The sequence below is a fragment of the Macaca nemestrina genome, chromosome 1, assembly GCF_043159975.1.
Source record: "Macaca nemestrina isolate mMacNem1 chromosome 1, mMacNem.hap1, whole genome shotgun sequence".
NCBI lineage: Eukaryota > Metazoa > Chordata > Mammalia > Primates > Cercopithecidae > Macaca > Macaca nemestrina.
This window is the reverse complement of record NC_092125.1, coordinates 20,822,536-20,842,155: the sequence shown is the minus strand read 5'-3', so window position 1 is coordinate 20,842,155 and position 19,620 is coordinate 20,822,536. Positions and strand designations below refer to the sequence as shown.

Here is a 19,620-nt window from a genome sequence, read left to right as displayed (position 1 = left end):
GCAATGGGAATCCGGGTGCACAGGGACTGTTTTCCTGGTTGCTGGCGAAGCAATGTCCTTCCCCCGGATAAAGCAGCCCCTGCGTTCTGGAGCGGAGGTCTCGGCTGGCGTCTGTGGCACCCGCTGGCCCTGCCCGCCCCTTCCCCCGGTTTGGAAGGTTGCGGCGGCGCCCGCCCGGTGAATGGATTGAATCGCCTGTGCGTTCCGGGAGCGGGAAGGCGCCGGGAACGGCAGGGAACCCGCGCCTGCGCCTTTGGGGTCCGGCCTCCTGCCCTCCAGGGCTGGAGCCGGGCTCCTGGCCGGGCGGCGGCGAGGCGCAAGCGGTGGGATGCTGCTGCCCGGTGGTGCTTTGGTGGCGGACCCCCAGGAGGAGGTCCCCGGCTGCGGCGGGGGTGTAGGCGGGCGACAAGGGGGGAGCAGAGTCCGGGGAGGTTGGGAAGCATGGCGATAGTAGGGGCAAGGGAGGGAGAGGGGAAGCCACAAAAGCCTACAGCAGGCCGGGCGCGGTGGATCACGCCTGTAATGCCAGCACTTTGGGAGGCCGAGGCGGGTGGATCACGAGGTCAGGAGATCCAGACCAGCCTGGCTAACACGGTGAAACCCCGTCTCCACTAAAACTACAAAACATGAGCCGGGCGTGGTGGCGGGCGCCTGTAGTCCCAGCTGCTTGGGAGGCTGAGGCAGGAGAATGGCGTGAACCCGGGAGGCGGAGCTTGCAGTGAGCCGAGATCTTGCCACTGCACTCCAGGCTGGGTGACAGCGAGACTCCGTCTGGAAGAAAAAGGAAAGACAGAAAGAAAGAAGGAAAGAAAGAAAGAAGGAAGGAAAGAAAGAAAGAAGGAAGGAAAGAAAGAAAGAAGGAAGGAAAGAAAGAAAGAAGGAAGGAAAGAAAGAAAGAAAGAAAGGAGCAAAAAGAGAAGAAAGAAAGAAAGAAAGAAAGAAAGAAAGAGAAAGGAAGAAAAGAAAGTGAGAAAGAAAAGCAAGAAACAAGGAAAGAATGAAATAAAGAAAGAGAGAGAAAGAAAGGGACAGAGAGATAGGAGAAAGAAAGAAAGAAGGAAAGAAAGAAAGAAGAAAGAACGAGAAGAAAGAAAAGGAAGATAGCAAGGGAAGAAAAAGAAAAGAATGAAAGAAGGAAAGAAAGAAAGAGCAAGCAAGAGAGAGGGAGAGAGAAAGAAAGAAGGAAAGAAAGGAGGAAGGATAGAAAGAAAGATAGGTAGAAAGAAAGAAAGAAGGAAAGACAGCAGAACGAAAGAAAGAAAGAGAGAGAGACAAAGAAAGAAAGGAAAGATAGCAAGGGAAGAAACAGAAAAGAATGAAAGTAAGAAGGAAAGCACAAGAGAGAGAAAGAGCGAGATAGAGGGAGAGAGAGAAAAAAGGAAAGAAAGAAAGAAAGGAAAGAAAGAGAGAAAGAAGGAAAGAAAGAAAGAAGAGTGAGTGAGAGAAGGGAAGAAAGGAAGGTAGAAAAGAAAGAGAAGAAAGCAAGCCAAAAAGCCTACAGCACCCGGTATTCCCAGGCGGTCTCCCATCCAAGTACTAACCAGGCCCGACCCTGCTTAGCTTCCGAGATCAGACGAGATCGGGCGCGTTCAGGGTGGTATGGCCGTAGACGCCGGCAGAGGCGCCTGGCTGCCCCAAGAGGCCGGCCCAGCCATGCCCGCCGGCTTCCAGCCCGCACCGCCAGCCCGGGGTCGTCGTGCTCGGATCGGGATCCCGGAGCCTCTTCGCCTGCTGCCTCTCCCGGCTGCCGAGCTCCCGAGCTTCCACCACGTCGGGCCCGCTCGGAACAGGGAGTGCTCCGAGGCGTCAGGGCCCACAGCCCACGATCCTGGGACCCCGTCGGGTCCTCCGCGCTGTCGCGCAGGTATTCTTTGGGATCCCTGCCGCTCAGGAATCCTGCGAGGCCCCCTCTTGCCCCCTCACCCAGAGTCGTCGAGGCTGGCGAAGGGCGAACAGCGTATTATCAAATGTCTTCTCTGACCACAACAAAATCGAGTTAAAAATCAATAATACAAGGAAAACTGATAAACTGACCTGTTTTCTTTTTGGAAAGTAAAGAACACACTGCTATGGTCTGAATGTCCCCCAAAATTTATATGCTGAAATTTATTTGCCAATATGATAGTATTAAGAGGTGGGCACTGGCCTGGGGTGGTGGCTAACGCTGTCATCCCAGCACTTTGGAAGGGAAAGGCAGTCAGATTGTTCGAGCCCAGGAGTTCAAGACCAGCCAGGGCAAAATGGCAAAACTTGTCTCTAGAATAAACACCAAATTCGGTGGGCGTGGTGGTGCAGGCCTGTAGTCCCAGCTACTCAGGAGGCTGAAGCAGGAGGACTGGTTGAGCCTGGGAGGTCAAGGCTGCAGTGAGCCATGATCAGGCTACAGGCTACTGCGCTGCCGTAGGGGCAATACAATGAGACCCTGTCTCAAAAAAAAAAAAAGGGTAAAAAGGTGGATTCTTTAGGAGGCGATTATCTCATGAGGGTAGAAGTCCTTATGGATGAAATTAGAGCCCTTAGAAAAGGACTTGAGTGGGTTCATTCCCTCCGTCTCCTCCGTGTGGGGACACAATGTTCTTCCCCTCTGAAAGATGAAGCAACGTTGTGTCATCTTGGAAGGAGAGACTGGGCCCTCCTTAGACACTGAATGGGCTGATGACTTGACCTTGGACACCCCAGCCTTGAGAACTGAGAGAAATAAATGTCTCTTTTTAATAAATTATCCAGTCTCAGGTATTTGAAGAGATTCAGATATTTTCTTAAACAACCAATGGGTTAAAGAAGAAACCACAAGAGAAATCAGAAAATACAGTTGGGTGTCAGTATCCACAGGGGATTGGTTCCAGGACCCCATAAGTAGGCCAAAATCCACACAGAGTCAAGTCTTGCAGTTGGCCCTGTAAAACCTGGGCATTAAAAAAGTTAGGCCGCTGTATCCTCAGGGTTTGCGCTCTGTGAAGACTGTATTTTCAATCTGCCTTTGGTTACAGATGCAGAATTAATGAAATCAGAGGACCTACTGTACTTATTGAAAACAATTCCTGTATAAGTGCACCCTTGCAGTTCAAACCCATGTTGTTCAAGGCTCAGCTGTACTCAGAAATGAATGAAAATGAAAACACAGCATAGCCAAACTTTGGGATGCAGTGAAAGCAGTGCTAACAGGGAAATTTATAGTGTGAAATGCTTACATGAAAAAAACCTAAAGAAAGCCAGGCGTCGCGGTTAATGCCTGTAATCCCAGCACTTTGGGAGGCTGAGGTGAGCCAATCACCTGAGGTCAGGAGTTCGAGACTAGCCTGAACAACAGGGAGAAACCCTGTCTCTGCTGAAAATACAAAATTAGCCGGTTGTGGTGGCAGGCGCCTGTAATCCCAGCGACTTGGGAGGCTGAAGCAAGAGAATTGCTTAAACCTGGGAGGCAGAGGTTGCAGTGAGCCGAGATCGCACCATTGCACTCCAGCCTGGCCAACAAGAGCGAGACTCCCTCTCAAAAGGAAACAAAACAAAAAACACCCAAAGGACCTCAAATTAGCACTCTAAATTTACACTTTAGGCACTAGAAAAGAACAAATTAAACCCTAGGAAGGAAAGAAAGAAAGATTAATTCAGAAATAAATAAAACAGAAAATACAAAAATGGAGAAAATCAACAAAACTGAAAGTTGGTTTTTTAAAAGATAAAATTGACAAACTTTATGGAGTGACTAAGAAAAAAAGAGAGAATACTCAAATTACTAAAATCAGAAATGGAAGTGGGGACATTACTATTGGATCCAGTCAAAATGAAAACGATTGGCAGGGTGAAGTGGCTCACACCTATAATCCCAGCACTTTGGGAGGCCGAGGCATGCAGATCACTTGAGGTTAGGAGTTCAAGACTAACCTGGCCAACATGGTGAAACCATCTCTACTAAAAATACAAAAAAAAAAAGAGCCGGGTGTGGTGGTAGGCCCCTGTAATCCCAGCTACTCGGGAGGTTCAGGCAGGTGAATCACTTTAGCTCAGGAGTTCAAGACCAGCCTGGGAGACATGGTCAAACCCGGTCTCTACAAAAAAAAAAAAAAAAAAAAAAAAAAAAAAAAAGATAAAAAGGAAAGAAAAAAAATAAATTAAAGAAAGAAAGAAAGAAAGAAAGAAAGAAGAAAATTCAGCCCATCTTGATGGCAAAAGCCTGTTGTCCCAGCTACTGAGGAGGCTGAGGTAGGAGGATCGCTTGAACCTGGGAGGTGGAGGTTGTAATGAGCCTAGATCACACCACTGCACTCTAGCCTGGGTGACAGATGAGATCCTGTCTCAAAGAAATAAATGAATAGGATTGTAAGAGAGTGCTAAGAACAATTGTACACCAACATATTGGATAACTTGGATGAAATGGACAAATTCCTAGGAACATGAACCCTACCAAGACTAAATCACAAAGAAAGTGAAAATCTGAATAGACTAGTAACTAGTAAGGAGACTGAATCAGTAACCCAATATCTCCTGCCAAAAAAAAAAAAAAAAAAAAAAAAAGCCTTGGACTTGACTTCTCTATCAAATATTTAGAGAACGAATAGTAATCCTTGTTAATCCTGCCAAAACCTTGAAGAGGAGGGAGTATTCCCTAACTCATTCTATGAGGCTACAATTGCCCTGATACCAAAGCAAGACAAAGATTTTACAAGAGAAAACTGTAGAATAATATCCCATATGAAGATCGATGCCTAAAACTCCTCACCATATCCTAAGACTGTGAGGTGAAATTCATCACAGAAAAGGAAAGCCAAGCAGAAGCCTAAAACTATACCCCTAGTCTGACCGGGCGCTGGTGACTCACGCCTGTAATCCTAGCACTTTGGGTATCCTAGCACTTTGGGAAAGTGGGTGGATCGCCTGAAGTTGGGAGTTCCAGACCAAGACCAAGCTAACCAACATGGAGAAACCCCGTCTCTACTAAAAATACAAAATTAGCCAGGTGTGGTGGTGCATGCCTGTAATCCCAGCTACTCAGGAGGCTGAGGCAGGAGAATGGCGTGAACCCGGGAGGCGGAGCTTGCAGTGGGCCCAGATCTTGCCACTGCACTCCAGGTTGGGTGACAGAGTGAGACTCCGTCTGGAAGAAAAAGGAAAGAAAGAAAGAAACCAAGTAGGAAAGAAAGAAAGAAAGAAAGAAAGAAAGAAAGAAAGAAAGAAAGAAAGAAAGAAAGAAAGAAAGAAAGAAAGAAAGAAAGAAAGAAAGAAAGAAAAGAAAGAAAGAAAGAAAGAGAGAGAAAGAGAGAGAGAGAAAGAAAGAGAGAGAAAGAAAGAGAGAGAAAGAAAGAAGGGAAAGATAGTAAGGGAAGAAAAAGAAAAGAATGAAAGTAAGAAGGAAAGAAAGAAAGGAAGAAAGAGGCAAAGACCGAAGAAAGAATGAAAGAAAGAAAGAAAGAGAAAGGAAGAAAGTGAGAAAGAAAGAAAAGCAAGAGAAAAGGAAAGAACGAAATAAAGAAAGAGAAAGAGAAAGAAAGAGACAGAGAGATAGGAGAAAGAAAGAAAGAAGGAAAGAAAAGAAAAGAGAAAGAAAGAAAACAAAGATAGCAAAGGAAGAAAAAGAAAAGAAGGAAAGAAAGAGAGAAAGAGTGAGAAAGAGAGAGAGAGAGAAAGAAGGAAAGAAAGAAAGAAAACAAAGAGAAAGAAAGAAGGAAGGAAAGAAAGAAAGAAAGAGTGATAGAGAGATAGAGAGGAAGGAAGAAAGGAAGGAAGGAAGAAAGAAAGAGAAAGAGAGAGAGACAAAGAAAGAAAGGAAAGATAGCAAGGGGAGAAACAGAAAAGAATGAAAGTAAGAAGGAAAGCACAAGAGAGAGAAAGAGCGAGATAGAAAGAGGGAGAGAGAGAAAGAAAGAAGGAAAGAAAGAAAGAAAGGAAAGAAAGAGAGAAAGAAGGAAAGAAAGAAAGAAGAGTGAGTGAGAGAAGGGAAGAAAGGAAGGTAGAAAAGAAAGAAAGAGAAGAAAGCAAGCCAAAAAGCCTACAGCACCCGGTATTCCCAGGCGGTCTCCCATCCAAGTACTAACCAGGCCCGACCCTGCTTAGCTTCCGAGATCAGACGAGATCGGGCGCGTTCAGGGTGGTATGGCCGTAGACGCCGGCAGAGGCGCCTGGCTGCCCCAAGAGCCCGGCCCAGCCATGCCCGCCGGCTTCCAGCCCGCACCGCCAGCCCGGGGTCGTCGTGCTCGGATCGGGATCCCGGAGCCTCTTCGCCTGCTGCCTCTTCCGGCTGCCGAGCTCCCGAGCTTCCACCACGTCGGGCCCGCTCGGAACAGGGAGTGCTCCGAGGCGTCGGGGCCCAGGGCCCACGATCCTGGGACCCCGGCGGGTCCTCCGCCCTGTCGTGGAGGTATTCTTTTGGATCCCTGGCCGCTGGGGAGCTCCTGCGAGGCCCCCTCTTGGCCCACACCCCCAGAGGCGTCAGGGCTGGCCAAGGGCGAACAGCCGGCCCAGCCGCGCCTGGCCTTTTTCTCACAACGCCCCCACCACGGTGGCTTGTCCCGACCAAGACCCGGCCGGTGGGCAAGAGGGCGTGGGGGCTGGGGTGTTGGGGGATGGCCCTGCTTTGCCCCGGGCTGGCACTAGAGCCGGCAGCCTGATCCCCGGCGAGAGGGGCTGAGAGAAACCCAGAAACACCCCACCACCACCAGCAGCAAATCCACAGCCCCACACACAGACACACCCGGGCGCTCGCGCGCGGGAACCCACACACGCGCGCGCGCTCAGACACAGACACAGACACACACACACACACACACACACACACACACACACACACACACACATACGTGCACACACAAACGGCTTGAAGGAGAGCAAGGAAGAGATAGATGGAGAGATTGAAACCGAGGGAGGGAGAGAGACAGCGATCGCGAGAGACAGGGGAGGTGGAGAGGGAAAGAGACAGAGAGGCAGAGATAGAGAGAGGGACAGAGAGAGCGAGAAAGACAGACAGAGAGGGAGAGACAGAGGAAAGGCGACAGAAATAGCGCGAGGTGCAGGGGCAAACCCAGAAGAGAGAGGGGCAGGGAGCTAGAGAGCGAGAGCGATAGAGCCTTGGAGAGGGAGCGCCCTGCTCCCGTAGGCAGGGCCCTTTTGAGCAGGCCGGGATAGGGTGGAGGGGGCTTGGGCTGGGCCAGAACAGGGTGGCCAGGCCGTCCATGCGAGAGGAGCAACGGAGCGCTGAGACGGGTTTTGTCTTGGATTAATTGCTTGCTTTGGGGGTGGGTTTCGTAGGCTCCTTCCTGTGTTGGCACCTCCCTGTGCTCTTGGTGCGGTGCGGTGGGCCCCTTGATTTGCAGAGTGCGCCCGCCCTTTTGGCGGGAGCCGTGGCACCGGGCGTGCCCACGGGGCCCGAGGCCTGGGTCTCTGGCGTGTCCTCGGGACTGGAGTTTACGCGAAGTTGGTGGCAATGGGAATCCGGGTGCACAGGGACTGTTTTCCTGGTTGCTGGCGAAGCAATGTCCTTCCCCCGGATAAAGCAGCCCCTGCGTTCTGGAGCGGAGGTCTCGGCTGGCGTCTGTGGCACCCGCTGGCCCTGCCCGCCCCTTCCCCCGGTTTGGAAGGTTGCGGCGGCGCCCGCCCGGTGAATGGATTGAATCGCCTGTGCGTTCCGGGAGCGGGAAGGCGCCGGGAACGGCAGGGAACCCGCGCCTGCGCCTTTGGGGTCCGGCCTCCTGCCCTCCAGGGCTGGAGCCGGGCTCCTGGCCGGGCGGCGGCGAGGCGCAAGCGGTGGGATGCTGCTGCCCGGTGGTGCTTTGGTGGCGGACCCCCAGGAGGAGGTCCCCGGCTGCGGCGGGGGTGTAGGCGGGCGACAAGGGGGGAGCAGAGTCCGGGGAGGTTGGGAAGCATGGCGATAGTAGGGGCAAGGGAGGGAGAGGGGAAGCCACAAAAGCCTACAGCAGGCCGGGCGCGGTGGATCACGCCTGTAATGCCAGCACTTTGGGAGGCCGAGGCGGGTGGATCACGAGGTCAGGAGATCCAGACCAGCCTGGCTAACACGGTGAAACCCCGTCTCCACTAAAACTACAAAACATGAGCCGGGCGTGGTGGCGGGCGCCTGTAGTCCCAGCTGCTTGGGAGGCTGAGGCAGGAGAATGGCGTGAACCCGGGAGGCGGAGCTTGCAGTGAGCCGAGATCTTGCCACTGCACTCCAGGCTGGGTGACAGCGAGACTCCGTCTGGAAGAAAAAGGAAAGACAGAAAGAAAGAAGGAAAGACAGAAAGAAAGAAGGAAAGAAAGAAAGAAGGAAGGAAAGAAAGAAAGAAGGAAGGAAAGAAAGAAAGAAGGAAGGAAAGAAAGAAAGAAAGAAAGGAGCAAAAAGAGAAGAAAGAAAGAAAGAAAGAAAGAAAGAAAGAGAAAGGAAGAAAAGAAAGTGAGAAAGAAAAGCAAGAAACAAGGAAAGAATGAAATAAAGAAAGAGAGAGAAAGAAAGGGACAGAGAGATAGGAGAAAGAAAGAAAGAAGGAAAGAAAGAAAGAAGAAAGAACGAGAAGAAAGAAAAGGAAGATAGCAAGGGAAGAAAAAGAAAAGAATGAAAGAAGGAAAGAAAGAAAGAGCAAGCAAGAGAGAGGGAGAGAGAAAGAAAGAAGGAAAGAAAGGAGGAAGGATAGAAAGAAAGATAGGTAGAAAGAAAGAAAGAAGGAAAGACAGCAGAACGAAAGAAAGAAAGAGAGAGAGACAAAGAAAGAAAGGAAAGATAGCAAGGGAAGAAACAGAAAAGAATGAAAGTAAGAAGGAAAGCAAAAGAGAGAGAAAGAGCGAGATAGAGGGAGAGAGAGAAAAAAGGAAAGAAAGAAAGAAAGAAAGGAAAGAAAGAGAGAAAGAAGGAAAGAAAGAAAGAAGAGTGAGTGAGAGAAGGGAAGAAAGGAAGGTAGAAAAGAAAGAAAGAGAAGAAAGCAAGCCAAAAAGCCTACAGCACCCGGTATTCCCAGGCGGTCTCCCATCCAAGTACTAACCAGGCCCGACCCTGCTTAGCTTCCGAGATCAGACGAGATCGGGCGCGTTCAGGGTGGTATGGCCGTAGACGCCGGCAGAGGCGCCTGGCTGCCCCAAGAGCCCGGCCCAGCCATGCCCGCCGGCTTCCAGCCCGCACCGCCAGCCCGGGGTCGTCGTGCTCGGATCGGGATCCCGGAGCCTCTTCGCCTGCTGCCTCTCCCGGCTGCCGAGCTCCCGAGCTTCCACCACGTCGGGCCCGCTCGGAACAGGGAGTGCTCCGAGGCGTCAGGGCCCACAGCCCACGATCCTGGGACCCCGTCGGGTCCTCCGCGCTGTCGCGCAGGTATTCTTTGGGATCCCTGCCGCTCAGGAATCCTGCGAGGCCCCCTCTTGCCCCCTCACCCAGAGTCGTCGAGGCTGGCGAAGGGCGAACAGCGTATTATCAAATGTCTTCTCTGACCACAACAAAATCGAGTTAAAAATCAATAATACAAGGAAAACTGATAAACTGACCTGTTTTCTTTTTGGAAAGTAAAGAACACACTGCTATGGTCTGAATGTCCCCCAAAATTTATATGCTGAAATTTATTTGCCAATATGATAGTATTAAGAGGTGGGCACTGGCCTGGGGTGGTGGCTAACGCTGTCATCCCAGCACTTTGGAAGGGAAAGGCAGTCAGATTGTTCGAGCCCAGGAGTTCAAGACCAGCCAGGGCAAAATGGCAAAACTTGTCTCTAGAATAAACACCAAATTCGGTGGGCGTGGTGGTGCAGGCCTGTAGTCCCAGCTACTCAGGAGGCTGAAGCAGGAGGACTGGTTGAGCCTGGGAGGTCAAGGCTGCAGTGAGCCATGATCAGGCTACAGGCTACTGCGCTGCCGTAGGGGCAATACAATGAGACCCTGTCTCAAAAAAAAAAAAAGGGTAAAAAGGTGGATTCTTTAGGAGGCGATTATCTCATGAGGGTAGAAGTCCTTATGGATGAAATTAGAGCCCTTAGAAAAGGACTTGAGTGGGTTCATTCCCTCCGTCTCCTCCGTGTGGGGACACAATGTTCTTCCCCTCTGAAAGATGAAGCAACGTTGTGTCATCTTGGAAGGAGAGACTGGGCCCTCCTTAGACACTGAATGGGCTGATGACTTGACCTTGGACACCCCAGCCTTGAGAACTGAGAGAAATAAATGTCTCTTTTTAATAAATTATCCAGTCTCAGGTATTTGAAGAGATTCAGATATTTTCTTAAACAACCAATGGGTTAAAGAAGAAACCACAAGAGAAATCAGAAAATACAGTTGGGTGTCAGTATCCACAGGGGATTGGTTCCAGGACCCCATAAGTAGGCCAAAATCCACACAGAGTCAAGTCTTGCAGTTGGCCCTGTAAAACCTGGGCATTAAAAAAGTTAGGCCGCTGTATCCTCAGGGTTTGCGCTCTGTGAAGACTGTATTTTCAATCTGCCTTTGGTTACAGATGCAGAATTAATGAAATCAGAGGACCTACTGTACTTATTGAAAACAATTCCTGTATAAGTGCACCCTTGCAGTTCAAACCCATGTTGTTCAAGGCTCAGCTGTACTCAGAAATGAATGAAAATGAAAACACAGCATAGCCAAACTTTGGGATGCAGTGAAAGCAGTGCTAACAGGGAAATTTATAGTGTGAAATGCTTACATGAAAAAAACCTAAAGAAAGCCAGGCGTCGCGGTTAATGCCTGTAATCCCAGCACTTTGGGAGGCTGAGGTGAGCCAATCACCTGAGGTCAGGAGTTCGAGACTAGCCTGAACAACAGGGAGAAACCCTGTCTCTGCTGAAAATACAAAATTAGCCGGTTGTGGTGGCAGGCGCCTGTAATCCCAGCGACTTGGGAGGCTGAAGCAAGAGAATTGCTTAAACCTGGGAGGCAGAGGTTGCAGTGAGCCGAGATCGCACCATTGCACTCCAGCCTGGCCAACAAGAGCGAGACTCCCTCTCAAAAGGAAACAAAACAAAAAACACCCAAAGGACCTCAAATTAGCACTCTAAATTTACACTTTAGGCACTAGAAAAGAACAAATTAAACCCTAGGAAGGAAAGAAAGAAAGATTAATTCAGAAATAAATAAAACAGAAAATACAAAAATGGAGAAAATCAACAAAACTGAAAGTTGGTTTTTTAAAAGATAAAATTGACAAACTTTATGGAGTGACTAAGAAAAAAAGAGAGAATACTCAAATTACTAAAATCAGAAATGGAAGTGGGGACATTACTATTGGATCCAGTCAAAATGAAAACGATTGGCAGGGTGAAGTGGCTCACACCTATAATCCCAGCACTTTGGGAGGCCGAGGCATGCAGATCACTTGAGGTTAGGAGTTCAAGACTAACCTGGCCAACATGGTGAAACCATCTCTACTAAAAATACAAAAAAAAAATAGCCGGGTGTGGTGGTAGGCCCCTGTAATCCCAGCTACTCGGGAGGTTCAGGCAGGTGAATCACTTTAGCTCAGGAGTTCAAGACCAGCCTGGGAGACATGGTCAAACCCGGTCTCTACAAAAAAAAAAAAAAAAAAAAAAAAAAAAAAAGATAAAAAGGAAAGAAAAAAAATAAATTAATTAAAGAAAGAAAGAAAGAAAGAAAGAAGAAAATTCAGCCCATCTTGATGGCAAAAGCCTGTTGTCCCAGCTACTGAGGAGGCTGAGGTAGGAGGATCGCTTGAACCTGGGAGGTGGAGGTTGTAATGAGCCTAGATCACACCACTGCACTCTAGCCTGGGTGACAGATGAGATCCTGTCTCAAAGAAATAAATGAATAGGATTGTAAGAGAGTGCTAAGAACAATTGTACACCAACATATTGGATAACTTGGATGAAATGGACAAATTCCTAGGAACATGAACCCTACCAAGACTAAATCACAAAGAAAGTGAAAATCTGAATAGACTAGTAACTAGTAAGGAGACTGAATCAGTAACCCAATATCTCCTGCCAAAAAAAAAAAAAAAAAAAAAAAAGCCTTGGACTTGACTTCTCTATCAAATATTTAGAGAACGAATAGTAATCCTTGTTAATCCTGCCAAAACCTTGAAGAGGAGGGAGTATTCCCTAACTCATTCTATGAGGCTACAATTGCCCTGATACCAAAGCAAGACAAAGATTTTACAAGAGAAAACTGTAGAATAATATCCCATATGAAGATCGATGCCTAAAACTCCTCACCATATCCTAAGACTGTGAGGTGAAATTCATCACAGAAAAGGAAAGCCAAGCAGAAGCCTAAAACTATACCCCTAGTCTGACCGGGCGCTGGTGACTCACGCCTGTAATCCTAGCACTTTGGGTATCCTAGCACTTTGGGAAAGTGGGTGGATCGCCTGAAGTTGGGAGTTCCAGACCAAGACCAAGCTAACCAACATGGAGAAACCCCGTCTCTACTAAAAATACAAAATTAGCCAGGTGTGGTGGTGCATGCCTGTAATCCCAGCTACTCAGGAGGCTGAGGCAGGAGAATGGCGTGAACCCGGGAGGCGGAGCTTGCAGTGGGCCCAGATCTTGCCACTGCACTCCAGGTTGGGTGACAGAGTGAGACTCCGTCTGGAAGAAAAAGGAAAGAAAGAAAGAAACCAAGTAGGAAAGAAAGAAAGAAAGAAAGAAAGAAAGAAAGAAAGAAAGAAAGAAAGAAAGAAAGAAAGAAAGAAAGAAAGAAAGAAAGAAAGAAAGAAAGAAAGAAAAGAAAGAAAGAAAGAAAGAGAGAGAAAGAGAGAGAGAGAAAGAAAGAGAGAGAAAGAAAGAGAGAGAAAGAAAGAAGGGAAAGATAGTAAGGGAAGAAAAAGAAAAGAATGAAAGTAAGAAGGAAAGAAAGAAAGGAAGAAAGAGGCAAAGACCGAAGAAAGAATGAAAGAAAGAAAGAAAGAGAAAGGAAGAAAGTGAGAAAGAAAGAAAAGCAAGAGAAAAGGAAAGAACGAAATAAAGAAAGAGAAAGAGAAAGAAAGAGACAGAGAGATAGGAGAAAGAAAGAAAGAAGGAAAGAAAAGAAAAGAGAAAGAAAGAAAACAAAGATAGCAAAGGAAGAAAAAGAAAAGAAGGAAAGAAAGAGAGAAAGAGTGAGAAAGAGAGAGAGAGAGAAAGAAGGAAAGAAAGAAAGAAAACAAAGAGAAAGAAAGAAGGAAGGAAAGAAAGAAAGAAAGAGTGATAGAGAGATAGAGAGGAAGGAAGAAAGGAAGGAAGGAAGAAAGAAAGAGAAAGAGAGAGAGACAAAGAAAGAAAGGAAAGATAGCAAGGGGAGAAACAGAAAAGAATGAAAGTAAGAAGGAAAGCACAAGAGAGAGAAAGAGCGAGATAGAAAGAGGGAGAGAGAGAAAGAAAGAAGGAAAGAAAGAAAGAAAGGAAAGAAAGAGAGAAAGAAGGAAAGAAAGAAAGAAGAGTGAGTGAGAGAAGGGAAGAAAGGAAGGTAGAAAAGAAAGAAAGAGAAGAAAGCAAGCCAAAAAGCCTACAGCACCCGGTATTCCCAGGCGGTCTCCCATCCAAGTACTAACCAGGCCCGACCCTGCTTAGCTTCCGAGATCAGACGAGATCGGGCGCGTTCAGGGTGGTATGGCCGTAGACGCCGGCAGAGGCGCCTGGCTGCCCCAAGAGCCCGGCCCAGCCATGCCCGCCGGCTTCCAGCCCGCACCGCCAGCCCGGGGTCGTCGTGCTCGGATCGGGATCCCGGAGCCTCTTCGCCTGCTGCCTCTCCCGGCTGCCGAGCTCCCGAGCTTCCACCACGTCGGGCCCGCTCGGAACAGGGAGTGCTCCGAGGCGTCGGGGCCCAGGGCCCACGATCCTGGGACCCCGGCGGGTCCTCCGCCCTGTCGTGGAGGTATTCTTTTGGATCCCTGGCCGCTGGGGAGCTCCTGCGAGGCCCCCTCTTGGCCCACACCCCCAGAGGCGTCAGGGCTGGCCAAGGGCGAACAGCCGGCCCAGCCGCGCCTGGCCTTTTTCTCACAACGCCCCCACCACGGTGGCTTGTCCCGACCAAGACCCGGCCGGTGGGCAAGAGGGCGTGGGGGCTGGGGTGTTGGGGGATGGCCCTGCTTTGCCCCGGGCTGGCACTAGAGCCGGCAGCCTGATCCCCGGCGAGAGGGGCTGAGAGAAACCCAGAAACACCCCACCACCACCAGCAGCAAATCCACAGCCCCACACACAGACACACCCGGGCGCTCGCGCGCGGGAACCCACACACGCGCGCGCGCTCAGACACAGACACAGACACACACACACACACACACACACACACACACACACACACACATACGTGCACACACAAACGGCTTGAAGGAGAGCAAGGAAGAGATAGATGGAGAGATTGAAACCGAGGGAGGGAGAGAGACAGCGATCGAGAGAGACAGGGGAGGTGGAGAGGGAAAGAGACAGAGAGGCAGAGATAGAGAGAGGGACAGAGAGAGCGAGAAAGACAGACAGAGAGGGAGAGACAGAGGAAAGGCGACAGAAATAGCGCGAGGTGCAGGGGCAAACCCAGAAGAGAGAGGGGCAGGGAGCTAGAGAGCGAGAGCGATAGAGCCTTGGAGAGGGAGCGCCCTGCTCCCGTAGGCAGGGCCCTTTTGAGCAGGCCGGGATAGGGTGGAGGGGGCTTGGGCTGGGCCAGAACAGGGTGGCCAGGCCGTCCATGCGAGAGGAGCAACGGAGCGCTGAGACGGGTTTTGTCTTGGATTAATTGCTTGCTTTGGGGGTGGGTTTCGTAGGCTCCTTCCTGTGTTGGCACCTCCCTGTGCTCTTGGTGCGGTGCGGTGGGCCCCTTGATTTGCAGAGTGCGCCCGCCCTTTTGGCGGGAGCCGTGGCACCGGGCGTGCCCACGGGGCCCGAGGCCTGGGTCTCTGGCGTGTCCTCGGGACTGGAGTTTACGCGAAGTTGGTGGCAATGGGAATCCGGGTGCACAGGGACTGTTTTCCTGGTTGCTGGCGAAGCAATGTCCTTCCCCCGGATAAAGCAGCCCCTGCGTTCTGGAGCGGAGGTCTCGGCTGGCGTCTGTGGCACCCGCTGGCCCTGCCCGCCCCTTCCCCCGGTTTGGAAGGTTGCGGCGGCGCCCGCCCGGTGAATGGATTGAATCGCCTGTGCGTTCCGGGAGCGGGAAGGCGCCGGGAACGGCAGGGAACCCGCGCCTGCGCCTTTGGGGTCCGGCCTCCTGCCCTCCAGGGCTGGAGCCGGGCTCCTGGCCGGGCGGCGGCGAGGCGCAAGCGGTGGGATGCTGCTGCCCGGTGGTGCTTTGGTGGCGGACCCCCAGGAGGAGGTCCCCGGCTGCGGCGGGGGTGTAGGCGGGCGACAAGGGGGGAGCAGAGTCCGGGGAGGTTGGGAAGCATGGCGATAGTAGGGGCAAGGGAGGGAGAGGGGAAGCCACAAAAGCCTACAGCAGGCCGGGCGCGGTGGATCACGCCTGTAATGCCAGCACTTTGGGAGGCCGAGGCGGGTGGATCACGAGGTCAGGAGATCCAGACCAGCCTGGCTAACACGGTGAAACCCCGTCTCCACTAAAACTACAAAACATGAGCCGGGCGTGGTGGCGGGCGCCTGTAGTCCCAGCTGCTTGGGAGGCTGAGGCAGGAGAATGGCGTGAACCCGGGAGGCGGAGCTTGCAGTGAGCCGAGATCTTGCCACTGCACTCCAGGCTGGGTGACAGCGAGACTCCGTCTGGAAGAAAAAGGAAAGACAGAAAGAAAGAAGGAAAGAAAGAAAGAAGGAAGGAAAGAAAGAAAGAAGGAAGGAAAGAAAGAAAGAAGGAAGGAAGGAAAGAAAGAAAGAAAGAAAGGAGCAAAAAGAGAAGAAAGAAAGAAAGAAAGAAAGAAAGAAAGAAAGAAAGAGAAAGGAAGAAAAGAAAGTGAGAAAGAAAAGCAAGAAACAAGGAAAGAATGAAATAAAGAAAGAGAGAGAAAGAAAGGGACAGAGAGATAGGAGAAAGAAAGAAAGAAGGAAAGAAAGAAAGAAGAAAGAACGAGAAGAAAGAAAAGGAAGATAGCAAGGGAAGAAAAAGAAAAGAATGAAAGAAGGAAAGAAAGAAAGAGCAAGCAAGAGAGAGGGAGAGAGAAAGAAAGAAGGAAAGAAAGGAGGAAGGATAGAAAGAAAGATAGGTAGAAAGAAAGAAAGAAGGAAAGACAGCAGAACGAAAGAAAGAAAGAGAGAGAGACAAAGAAAGAAAGGAAAGATAGCAAGGGAAGAAACAGAAAAGAATGAAAGTAAGAAGGAAAGCAAAAGAGAGAGAAAGAGCGAGATAGAGGGAGAGAGAGAAAAAAGGAAAGAAAGAAAGAAAGAAAGGAAAGAAAGAGAGAAAGAAGGAAAGAAAGAAAGAAGAGTGAGTGAGAGAAGGGAAGAAAGGAAGGTAGAAAAGAAAGAAAGAGAAGAAAGCAAGCCAAAAAGCCTACAGCACCCGGTATTCCCAGGCGGTCTCCCATCCAAGTACTAACCAGGCCCGACCCTGCTTAGCTTCCGAGATCAGACGAGATCGGGCGCGTTCAGGGTGGTATGGCCGTAGACGCCGGCAGAGGCGCCTGGCTGCCCCAAGAGGCCGGCCCAGCCATGCCCGCCGGCTTCCAGCCCGCACCGCCAGCCCGGGGTCGTCGTGCTCGGATCGGGATCCCGGAGCCTCTTCGCCTGCTGCCTCTCCCGGCTGCCGAGCTCCCGAGCTTCCACCACGTCGGGCCCGCTCGGAACAGGGAGTGCTCCGAGGCGTCAGGGCCCACAGCCCACGATCCTGGGACCCCGTCGGGTCCTCCGCGCTGTCGCGCAGGTATTCTTTGGGATCCCTGCCGCTCAGGAATCCTGCGAGGCCCCCTCTTGCCCCCTCACCCAGAGTCGTCGAGGCTGGCGAAGGGCGAACAGCGTATTATCAAATGTCTTCTCTGACCACAACAAAATCGAGTTAAAAATCAATAATACAAGGAAAACTGATAAACTGACCTGTTTTCTTTTTGGAAAGTAAAGAACACACTGCTATGGTCTGAATGTCCCCCAAAATTTATATGCTGAAATTTATTTGCCAATATGATAGTATTAAGAGGTGGGCACTGGCCTGGGGTGGTGGCTAACGCTGTCATCCCAGCACTTTGGAAGGGAAAGGCAGTCAGATTGTTCGAGCCCAGGAGTTCAAGACCAGCCAGGGCAAAATGGCAAAACTTGTCTCTAGAATAAACACCAAATTCGGTGGGCGTGGTGGTGCAGGCCTGTAGTCCCAGCTACTCAGGAGGCTGAAGCAGGAGGACTGGTTGAGCCTGGGAGGTCAAGGCTGCAGTGAGCCATGATCAGGCTACAGGCTACTGCGCTGCCGTAGGGGCAATACAATGAGACCCTGTCTCAAAAAAAAAAAAAGGGTAAAAAGGTGGATTCTTTAGGAGGCGATTATCTCATGAGGGTAGAAGTCCTTATGGATGAAATTAGAGCCCTTAGAAAAGGACTTGAGTGGGTTCATTCCCTCCGTCTCCTCCGTGTGGGGACACAATGTTCTTCCCCTCTGAAAGATGAAGCAACGTTGTGTCATCTTGGAAGGAGAGACTGGGCCCTCCTTAGACACTGAATGGGCTGATGACTTGACCTTGGACACCCCAGCCTTGAGAACTGAGAGAAATAAATGTCTCTTTTTAATAAATTATCCAGTCTCAGGTATTTGAAGAGATTCAGATATTTTCTTAAACAACCAATGGGTTAAAGAAGAAACCACAAGAGAAATCAGAAAATACAGTTGGGTGTCAGTATCCACAGGGGATTGGTTCCAGGACCCCATAAGTAGGCCAAAATCCACACAGAGTCAAGTCTTGCAGTTGGCCCTGTAAAACCTGGGCATTAAAAAAGTTAGGCCGCTGTATCCTCAGGGTTTGCGCTCTGTGAAGACTGTATTTTCAATCTGCCTTTGGTTACAGATGCAGAATTAATGAAATCAGAGGACCTACTGTACTTATTGAAAACAATTCCTGTATAAGTGCACCCTTGCAGTTCAAACCCATGTTGTTCAAGGCTCAGCTGTACTCAGAAATGAATGAAAATGAAAACACAGCATAGCCAAACTTTGGGATGCAGTGAAAGCAGTGCTAACAGGGAAATTTATAGTGTGAAATGCTTACATGAAAAAAACCTAAAGAAAGCCAGGCGTCGCGGTTAATGCCTGTAATCCCAGCACTTTGGGAGGCTGAGGTGAGCCAATCACCTGAGGTCAGGAGTTCGAGACTAGCCTGAACAACAGGGAGAAACCCTGTCTCTGCTGAAAATACAAAATTAGCCGGTTGTGGTGGCAGGCGCCTGTAATCCCAGCGACTTGGGAGGCTGAAGCAAGAGAATTGCTTAAACCTGGGAGGCAGAGGTTGCAGTGAGCCGAGATCGCACCATTGCACTCCAGCCTGGCCAACAAGAGCGAGACTCCCTCTCAAAAGGAAACAAAACAAAAACCACCCAAAGGACCTCAAATTAGCACTCTAAATTTACACTTTAGGCACTAGAAAAGAACAAATTAAACCCTAGGAAGGAAAGAAAGAAAGATTAATTCAGAAATAAATAAAACAGAAAATACAAAAATGGAGAAAATCAACAAAACTGAAAGTTGGTTTTTTAAAAGATAAAATTGACAAACTTTATGGAGTGACTAAGAAAAAAAGAGAGAATACTCAAATTACTAAAATCAGAAATGGAAGTGGGGACATTACTATTGGATCCAGTCAAAATGAAAACGATTGGCAGGGTGAAGTGGCTCACACCTATAATCCCAGCACTTTGGGAGGCCGAGGCATGCAGATCACTTGAGGTTAGGAGTTCAAGACTAACCTGGCCAACATGGTGAAACCATCTCTACTAAAAATACAAAAAAAAAATAGCCGGGTGTGGTGGTAGGCCCCTGTAATCCCAGCTACTCGGGAGGTTCAGGCAGGTGAATCACTTTAGCTCAGGAGTTCAAGACCAGCCTGGGAGACATGGTCAAACCCGGTCTCTACTAAAAAAAAAAAAAAAAAAAAAAAAAAAAAGATAAAAAGGAAAGAAAAAAAATAAATTAATTAAAGAAAGAAAGAAAGAAAGAAAGAAGAAAATTCAGCCCATCTTGATGGCAAAAGCCTGTTGTCCCAGCTACTGAGGAGGCTGAGGTAGGAGGATCGCTTGAACCTGGGAGGTGGAGGTTGTAATGAGCCTAGATCACACCACTGCACTCTAGCCTGGGTGACAGATGAGATCCTGTCTCAAAGAAATAAATGAATAGGATTGTAAGAGAGTGCTAAGAACAATTGTACACCAACATATTGGATAACTTGGATGAAATGGACAAATTCCTAGGAACATGAACCCTACCAAGACTAAATCACAAAGAAAGTGAAAATCTGAATAGACGAGTAACTAGTAAGGAGACTGAATCAGTAACCCAATATCTCCTGCCAAAAAAAAAAGCCTTGGACTTGACTTCTATCAAATATTTAGAGAACGAATAGTAATCCTTGTTAATCCTGCCAAAACCTTGAAGAGGAGGGAGTATTCCCTAACTCATTCTATGAGGCTACAATTGCCCTGATACCAAAGCAAGACAAAGATTTTACAAGAGAAAACTGTAGAATAATATCCCATATGAAGATCGATGCCTAAAACTCCTCACCATATCCTAAGACTGTGAGGTGAAATTCATCACAGAAAAGGAAAGCCAAGCAGAAGCCTAAAACTATACCCCTAGTCTGACCGGGCGCA

At 49.3% G+C, this 19,620-nt stretch overlaps 5 non-coding genes across 5 annotated transcripts; all 5 read right to left on the bottom strand.

The window, feature by feature from the left end:
* Positions 1-1,492: 1,492 nt before the first annotated feature.
* LOC139360358 (5S ribosomal RNA) lies at positions 1,493-1,611 on the bottom strand. The gene has a single exon (XR_011617689.1). It is a non-coding gene; the product is annotated as a 5S ribosomal RNA (ribosomal RNA).
* Positions 1,612-5,983: 4,372 nt separating this feature from the next.
* Positions 5,984-6,102, bottom strand: LOC139360357 (5S ribosomal RNA). The gene has a single exon (XR_011617688.1). It is a non-coding gene; the product is annotated as a 5S ribosomal RNA (ribosomal RNA).
* Positions 6,103-8,914: 2,812 nt separating this feature from the next.
* LOC139360356 (5S ribosomal RNA) lies at positions 8,915-9,033 on the bottom strand. The gene has a single exon (XR_011617684.1). It is a non-coding gene; the product is annotated as a 5S ribosomal RNA (ribosomal RNA).
* A 4,372-nt stretch (positions 9,034-13,405) lies between these two features.
* On the bottom strand, positions 13,406-13,524 carry LOC139360354 (5S ribosomal RNA). Its single transcript, XR_011617682.1, has one exon. It is a non-coding gene; the product is annotated as a 5S ribosomal RNA (ribosomal RNA).
* A 2,800-nt stretch (positions 13,525-16,324) lies between these two features.
* On the bottom strand, positions 16,325-16,443 carry LOC139360352 (5S ribosomal RNA). The gene has a single exon (XR_011617674.1). It is a non-coding gene; the product is annotated as a 5S ribosomal RNA (ribosomal RNA).
* Positions 16,444-19,620: the final 3,177 nt, after the last annotated feature.